The sequence below is a fragment of the Bos javanicus genome, chromosome X (genome assembly GCF_032452875.1).
Source record: "Bos javanicus breed banteng chromosome X, ARS-OSU_banteng_1.0, whole genome shotgun sequence".
Taxonomy (NCBI): Eukaryota; Metazoa; Chordata; class Mammalia; order Artiodactyla; family Bovidae; genus Bos; species Bos javanicus.
This window is the reverse complement of record NC_083897.1, coordinates 108,972,409-108,980,022: the sequence shown is the minus strand read 5'-3', so window position 1 is coordinate 108,980,022 and position 7,614 is coordinate 108,972,409. Positions and strand designations below refer to the sequence as shown.

Below are 7,614 nucleotides of genomic sequence, written 5' to 3'. Positions count from 1 at the left end.
TTGAAAGGTATACTTGGACTGGACCAGTGAAGCATGGGGGTACCTGGTGTAGAGGTTAAGTTAAAATATAGCTTGATGGAGTCTTTTACTGTTAGCTTTTAGCAGCTGCTTACAGATCCCCACTGTCAGACATCATTCCATTTCTATGGACTCAGGGCCAAAGACTGATCTTCTGTAGCTGCTTTAGGCTGAGAAAGGTCATCAAGAACTTTGAGTGGAAGATGTCGACATGGATCCATAGCATCTCCTTGCTGACAACATAAGTTGCCCGCAGAATAAGTCACAATTATTTTTATGCCTACAAAGATACAGATTGTTGTGAGCACTAATGTTAATCCCATTCTTTTGAGGCCAGTTGTTGGAATCATGCTAGCCATAGATTTAGTGCAGCTCAAGATGGAGCAGCTTATGTCATGGCTACAGTCTGATCATCATGCAGTTAGCTTTTTTCCCTCCGGTGGCAGTTATACATGTCTGTAAAACAACTCAGCAATGTGCATCAGACACTGTTGCCTATGTCCTTTAGGAAGGAACCTAAAATCCTGTGACTCTATTGTCCTAATAACTGACTGCTTGAATGTACTCTTTTGTGCCTCAGGGGAGCTGAAAGACTTCAACTTTTCTACAGATAAGAGGCAGGGGACACGGATAGTCCTTTCCACTTGGAATGACCCCTCAGGATTCTGCTCAGTTTGAGAAACAACCTACATTGAAATTAGAGGGAGAATCTACTTCGTGTTTCACAATTTCATGTTTCTGGTATATTTGTTTCCTACCTAAACCATTTCAGTGTCTCAAGTCCTTTTTCACACATTCACACATCAGGAACCAAGGAACTAAGAAGACAAGGACATGTCAATATCATTTAAATCACCTACTGAAAGCAATACATTACAATTATTCCTGTGCATGTGTACAACCATGGGCAAATTAAATTCAGGGACACATGGAGCTATGAAAGCAGACAGTGCTAATGGGATTACATTGCATTAGATTACAAGATATTGATATAATCACCCCCAAAACCTTATGGTTAGTTTTAAGGACTAACAAATCAGAGAGAATGTATAGACAGTGTACCTTACTTTCATAAAAAAGTCTATATGAAATTCGATGATTACATCAGAGAATGTGAGAAAGATGCTGGCAGGAAGAAAACACATATAGGCAAACTAAAGACTGTCTAAACAGCCAGATCCCTCAATCACTGGATCTATTTCAAGATGGAAGATTGGGAAATGTTTGCTCTGGCACGTTCACTGGGGCTGCATACCCTTCAAATAATTTTTCGAGGACAGATTGCACCATAGTTTTAAGAGCAACCACAGGGGAGATATTTGTCAATAGCTATCACTAGTTTGCGATTCTACCCTGCTTGCAAGCTAAGGAGTTAGTCTGTCACATTTTAATGGATGCTGGCAGGAGACGCAGTATTCCAAGGTCAGAGACAAAGGTCTTTATTACTCAGAACACAGCAGGCAGCATGAGTTTTATATTTGCATCTGTTCCCCTTGTCCCGCAAGTCTCACAGGTTTGGTGTGGAGCATTCCCACAGAGACTGTGCACACAGAGGGTTTGTGTCACAGCTGAGGAACCCTGAGTGTAAGGAACTTAAATCCTTTACAGGAGCTTGCTGACAGACCTACCCGTTATCTCTATGGTCCTGGGGAGTTGACAAATCTGTCTTCTGACCAAGGAATGAGACACTCTCTCTCTCATCTAAGGCTGTTTGCTTATACAAACATCCTTGAAAAAAGAGTCTAGAGCAAAATCTCTCAGTGCCTCTACTCAAAAGACATGAAGAAATGTGAGTGGTCCATGGAAAATTGCTTCTCAACAGGAATCCCACCATCAGTCACTCAGGAATGTGCCCAGATTGCTCCAAATGAACTTTCCCTCTAATCAGGCACCTTTTCAACTTTGCTGGACCAGAGGACGGGAGGTGACAGCTGGCACCTGCCTTTAGGAGCACCCATATAAAAACAATAAGCCTTGAATCCTACATGCTGCCTCACATGCTATAACACTCTGAATGCCCAGGCCCTTCATTTTTATAAATTCCTCATTCAGCACTGACTGATGGGAACAAGAAAGGAAGAAAAGAGGAAAGAAGTTATGATGTAATTATTTTACTGTCCAGTGGCTTTATGAATTTCCTCCCAGGATATTTTTCTGGCTTCCAAGGTAAAGCTGGGGTGTACCACGTGTAGTTACACATCGGCCACTTTCCAGAGGAAGGGAGGGAAATTAACCCACTTCTCTGTCTAAAGAGTCTGGGGTGACAGGGTCAGAGACCACAAGGCCGGATAACCACCGAGTCAGACTCTGTCATTTTTTACTGAATTGAATTTAGGTTTTACCCAGTTAGTGCCTTTAACAGGTTCATCATCTGTGCAAGGAGGTAGTAGAGGAAGCAACTTAATGAGCACAGAGCCTCCCAACATAGCTACGGAACAGGCCCCACCACCATCAACAACAGCCAGATTTGGAGTTGGAGGAAATTCAGAGTTGGAAATAAGTATACCATCCTTAAGACTGTAGTTGACTTGCAGTCCATGGGGTCGCAAAGAGTCAGACACGACTGAGCAACTGAACTGAACTGATCCCACCTGTTTGGGCTTCCCTGGTGACTCAGCAGTAAGGAATCTGCCTAACAATGCAGGAGAAGAAGGTTGGATCCCTGGGTTGGTAAGATCCCCTGGAGAAGGAAATGTTAACCCACTTCAGTACTTGTCTGGAAAATCTCACGGACAGAGGAGCCTGGCGGGCTATAGTCCCTGGGGTTGCAAAAGCGTCAGACACGACTGAAACACTAACACAACAGCAATCCTATTTATTACCTGGTTTCTGGTTCAAGGATTAAAACTCCTGTTTTCCCATACCTAGTCACTTTTCTACTTAATTATAGAGAAAAATGAAAGAAAATGAAAGTGATAGTAGCTCAGACTCTTTGCGACCTCATGGACTCCTGGGTCCATGGGATTTTCCAGGCAAGAATACTGGTGTGGCAGTTACAAGGTTGCCATTTCCTTTTCCAGGAGATCTTCACCATCCATGAATTGAACCCGGGTCTCCTGCATTGACAGGCAAATTCTTTACCGGTGAACTGGCAGGGAAACCCTAATTGTAGAGAATTTACATGAAAATAAGACCACTAAGTCTCTGATGGTGGCATGGCATGCCAGTCCCTCCCAGGTATCGAATTGGTGCCCCCTGCAGGGGAAGCGAGAAGTCTCAACCACTGGACTACCAGGGAAGTCCCCCCTGAAAACTCTGCACTTACCATTATAAAGCATTAACAAGCAAGAAAATATTTTATTGTATTTTTACCTGTCCGTGGACAAAGGTTTAGCTGAAATCTCTCCTTTGCCACTGTCCTCATCTAGGGCATGCTTACAATTTTCCTTGTAGCATAAGGGGCAGACAGGGTTAACTGTCACACCAGATGTTGCCAGTCTTTCATTTAAATTAGCTCTGACATTTCAGGCACAAGCTTGGTGATTTCTGATTTGCCTAATTTCTGTAAGATTTTATTTTAAATAGCAAGCAGGACCTTTTGAAAAAAATTTTTTTTTTTTTTAATGCTGTGATCTTGCAGAAATGCATATTTGATCTCCATGGTAGTTCCTGACTCAGAGCTCCTAAACCCCTTGAGATTGCCTGAACAATAAGAGTAATGGGAGTGTCTTTGTTGGTCTTCTGTCCTCAGTGTTTGAAACCACTTCAGAATCATAAAGGTCAAATGGGTGCCTTGTTATTTAAAATGAGCTGCTTTCCACAGGCTACTAAGTTAATGGTAATGGTGTGAAAGCACCTTTAGAATGGGGGCTGGTTGCCAGAGGAACCAACTATGAATAGAAGGTTGGAACTTTCAGTCCCACCCCTTGACTTCCTGACTGGGCTGAATCAATCACCTGGGGCCCCTGACTTAATCACTGCTGCCTATGTACTGAAGCCCTCTGTCAAAACCGAAAAGGACAGCATTAGGAGAGCTTCCAGCTTGGTAAACACTTGGAGATATGGGGAGAGTGAGTCGCACCTGAAAAGACCCTGGAAGCTTCGTGTCCCATTTCATACACTTTTCTCTCTGCATCTTGTCCATCTGGCTGTTCCTGAGTTACATCCTCCTATGATAAACCAGTGATCTAGTAAGTAAGCTATTTCACTAAGTTCTGTGAGCCATTCTAGCAAATTAATTGGACCCAAGGAAGGAGGCAGTCATTGGAATCTCGGATCTATAGCTAGTCAGAAGCACAGGCGATAACCTGGGTTTGGAACTGGCTTCTGCATTAGGGTAGCAGTTTTGTAGTACTGACCCCATAACCCAGGAATCGGATGCTATTTTAAGGTAGGTAGTGTCAGAAGTGAAGAAGGAAATGGCAACCCACTCCAGTGTTCTTGCCTGGAGAATCCCAGGGACAGTGGAGCTTGGTGAGCTGCCGTCTATGGGGTCACACAGAGTCGGACATGAATGAAGCGACTTAGCAGCAGCAGCAGCAGCAGTGTCAGAAGTGAGTTGAATTGTGGGACACCCAGCTGGTGTCACAGAGAATTGCTTATTGGTGTGAGGAAACCCTCCACACACACCCCGCTCTCCCTGTCCCAAAACGGGTATTGGTGACCAGAATACTTTTTACCTGTAGAGATGAATGCTTTGACTTCATATTTGTGTGTAGAGTGTTCAGAATGATACTGACCTATTTAGCAAAGATGAATGTTCTTCTTAATCTATTAATCTTACTTATAATCTGTTTTACATGTGAAGGTGGAATATATATCACAGTTACCAAGACACTCTAAAGCTAAGCATTCATTCAATTTCCAGTTATGAGCTCTGAATTCTGTGAATTCTTTGAAACCTATGTCCCAACTCATTTTAAATTATTCATCTTTACAAATAAGCCTTCACCTTTGTGCTTCATATTGCCAGTGTTTTGGATGAAACAGAAATGGGGAAAGTTGGGTAGAACTATTATGTCAGATTTTTGTCAAATGATAACATTCAGGAATAAGTGATTGAACTGAAGCAGATTTCCTGTGTGGTCTGAGCAATTCCTTTGTCGGTTAATTGCCCCACCTACCTGCAGAAACCAAACTATTAAAGTGAATGTGGGGAATGGGACTGGGTTTTACCAATATTTCATGGCAACCTTACATCTTGATAGATTGCGCCCTATTGACGACTTTTTACATGAGAAAGGTCTCTACCCAGGGGCACAGAGTCCTTTAGGGTATGGATTAATGAACTTCTTGGAGTCTCTGTAAGAAATTCTGCTTCAAGGCTACTCAAAATTTATTGAAATGTCAGTCTGTTTTCCAAAAGGCTTAATCATGAGATAAATGCAAATTAAATTCGAATTCCAAATGCAATGACATACAAAGAGCCTATTTAGAAATCTCTTTTGTGATAGAGATTTGGGGGTGGAGTTTTTTGTTTTAATTTTTTGCTTGTTTCTTCTGTTTTTTTATTTGATGCTAACTTTAATAGCTGAATGAATTTCAGCTAGAGTAAAGATTGGTTTACTTTGATTAGCTGAAATCATTGCTAATGACTGACATTGACTGTATTTTCTATGCTAATAGACCAGTGGTGGGGTTCAGGGTGGGCCACCCCCAGATGTGTCACTCTGGCATGTGGATTATTTTTAGCTGAAAATAAACAAGGCCCAAAAGACTCAAGAACCATTTACTTCCTTCTTACAGCCTGAAAAAAAAACATTTAAAATAGGTGACCTGTCCCAGGAAGGAGCTATCACCTAGACTTATGTGCGTGTGCGTGCGCAGTTGTGTCCAGCTCTTTGTGACCCCTTGGACTGTAGCCCACCAGGCTCTTCTGTCCATGGGATTTCCCAGGCAAGAATACTGGAGTGGGTTGCCATTTCCTCCTCCAGGGGATCTTCCTAACTCAGAGATCAAATCTGCATTTGCCACTGAGCCACCTGGGAAGCCCACAGTTATAGAAAACCATAATAAAGTGATAGACAGCGAGAAACCTAGTAAAGCCTATTTGATTGGTGTCCTCTCTGTGTCCCATTGTCTTTGGATGCCCAGTAAACATTTGTTTATGAAACATGAACTCATTCCATCTCCCTGTGAATTAGCTTCATTCCCTTTGAGATCTCAGACCTCTACCTCCTTCTTCTTAGTCTAGAGAAAGGACTAAGATTAGGGGACATTCATGTTAAGAATGTTAAAATTACTACACCCTCACCCTCTAGAGTTTAACTGAGTGGGCCTACTGTGAAGCCCAATAATCTTTATTTGGACAAGCATGTTAAGAGATTCTGATGGAGGTTTCCTGTAAGGTACTTTGAGAAAGATGGATTTAATTAGAATTTATTCTTTTTGAGAATAAACACATTTCACTTTTTGGTGTAACATAAGATTTGGGGATTGAGTTCTAGTCCAGATTATAAATCCGCTAGAATATAAACTCTTGTGAGGACAGGGATTTTTTTTTTTTTTTCCCTTGTTCAATGGTACATGCCCAGCACCTGGAAGACTGACTTTTAAATAGTAGATGCATGCAACCCATTTGTTAACTTAATGAATGAACTCACAGTATAAAGATTGCATTCCCTGAATATCTTCTAACACATGTTATAACCAGAAAGAGTTTGCAAGTGAATTTTGAAACAGCAGAAGGGTGCTGTCAAACTTACAGCAGAGGGGTTAGCTCTGAGACATTGGTACCTCAAATGGGAAATCGGGCTGATAAAGAAAGGCCAGGATGAATAGAGTACTTGACAATTCTGCTGATATCTAGGCCAATCCTAGTCTCTTTTATTTTTAATTGTAGGATAATGCTTTACAGTGCTGTGTTAGTTTCTGCAGTACCGACAGTGTGAATCAGCTGTAAGTATACATATATCCCTCCCTCTTGAGCCTCCCTCCCCTCCCCTCCCCTCTAGGTCATCACAGAGCACTGAGCTGAGCTCCCTGTGCTATTCCACAGGTTCCTACTATCTATTTTACACATGGTAGTGTATGTATCGGAGAAGGCAATGGCACCCCACTCCAGTACTCTTGCCTGGAAAATCCCATGGACAGAGGAGCCTAGTGGGCTGAGGTCCATGGGGTCGCTGAGGGTCGGACATGACTGAGCGACTTCACTTTCACTTTTCATTTTCATGCATTGGAGAAGGAAATGGCAACCCACTCCAGTGTTCTTGCCTGGTGGGCTGCCGTCTATGGGGTCGCGTGGAGTGACTTAAGAGAGAGAGAGTGTATGGATATCAAACCTAATCTTCCAGCTCATTCTCCAAAATATAGAACACTCCCTGAATTTGTGTGTCATCCTTGCGCAGGGGCCATGCTAATCTTGTCTGTATCGTTCCAGTGTTAGTGTATGGGCTGACCAAGGGAGCATGGGCAATCCTGGTTGTGATCATTGTATTCCTTTCTTATACCTGCTGTAACAAAGTATCAAACTGTGTGGCTTAAACAACAAATGTTTATTTTCTCACAATTCTGGAAGCTTTAAGCCCAAGATCAAGGTGTTAGCAAGGTTCCTTCTGGGGGCTGTGAGGACAAAGCCGTCTTATGCCTGTCTTCTTGCTTCTGTTGGTTTGCTGACAGTCTTTGGCATTCCTTAACTGGTAGATCCATGACCCT

At 42.5% G+C, this 7,614-nt stretch overlaps 1 non-coding gene across 1 annotated transcript; it reads right to left on the bottom strand.

The window, feature by feature from the left end:
- Positions 1-7,262: 7,262 nt before the first annotated feature.
- LOC133243564 (U6 spliceosomal RNA) lies at positions 7,263-7,369 on the bottom strand. The gene has a single exon (XR_009735120.1). It is a non-coding gene; the product is annotated as a U6 spliceosomal RNA (small nuclear RNA).
- Between the last annotated feature and the right edge of the window lie 245 nt (positions 7,370-7,614).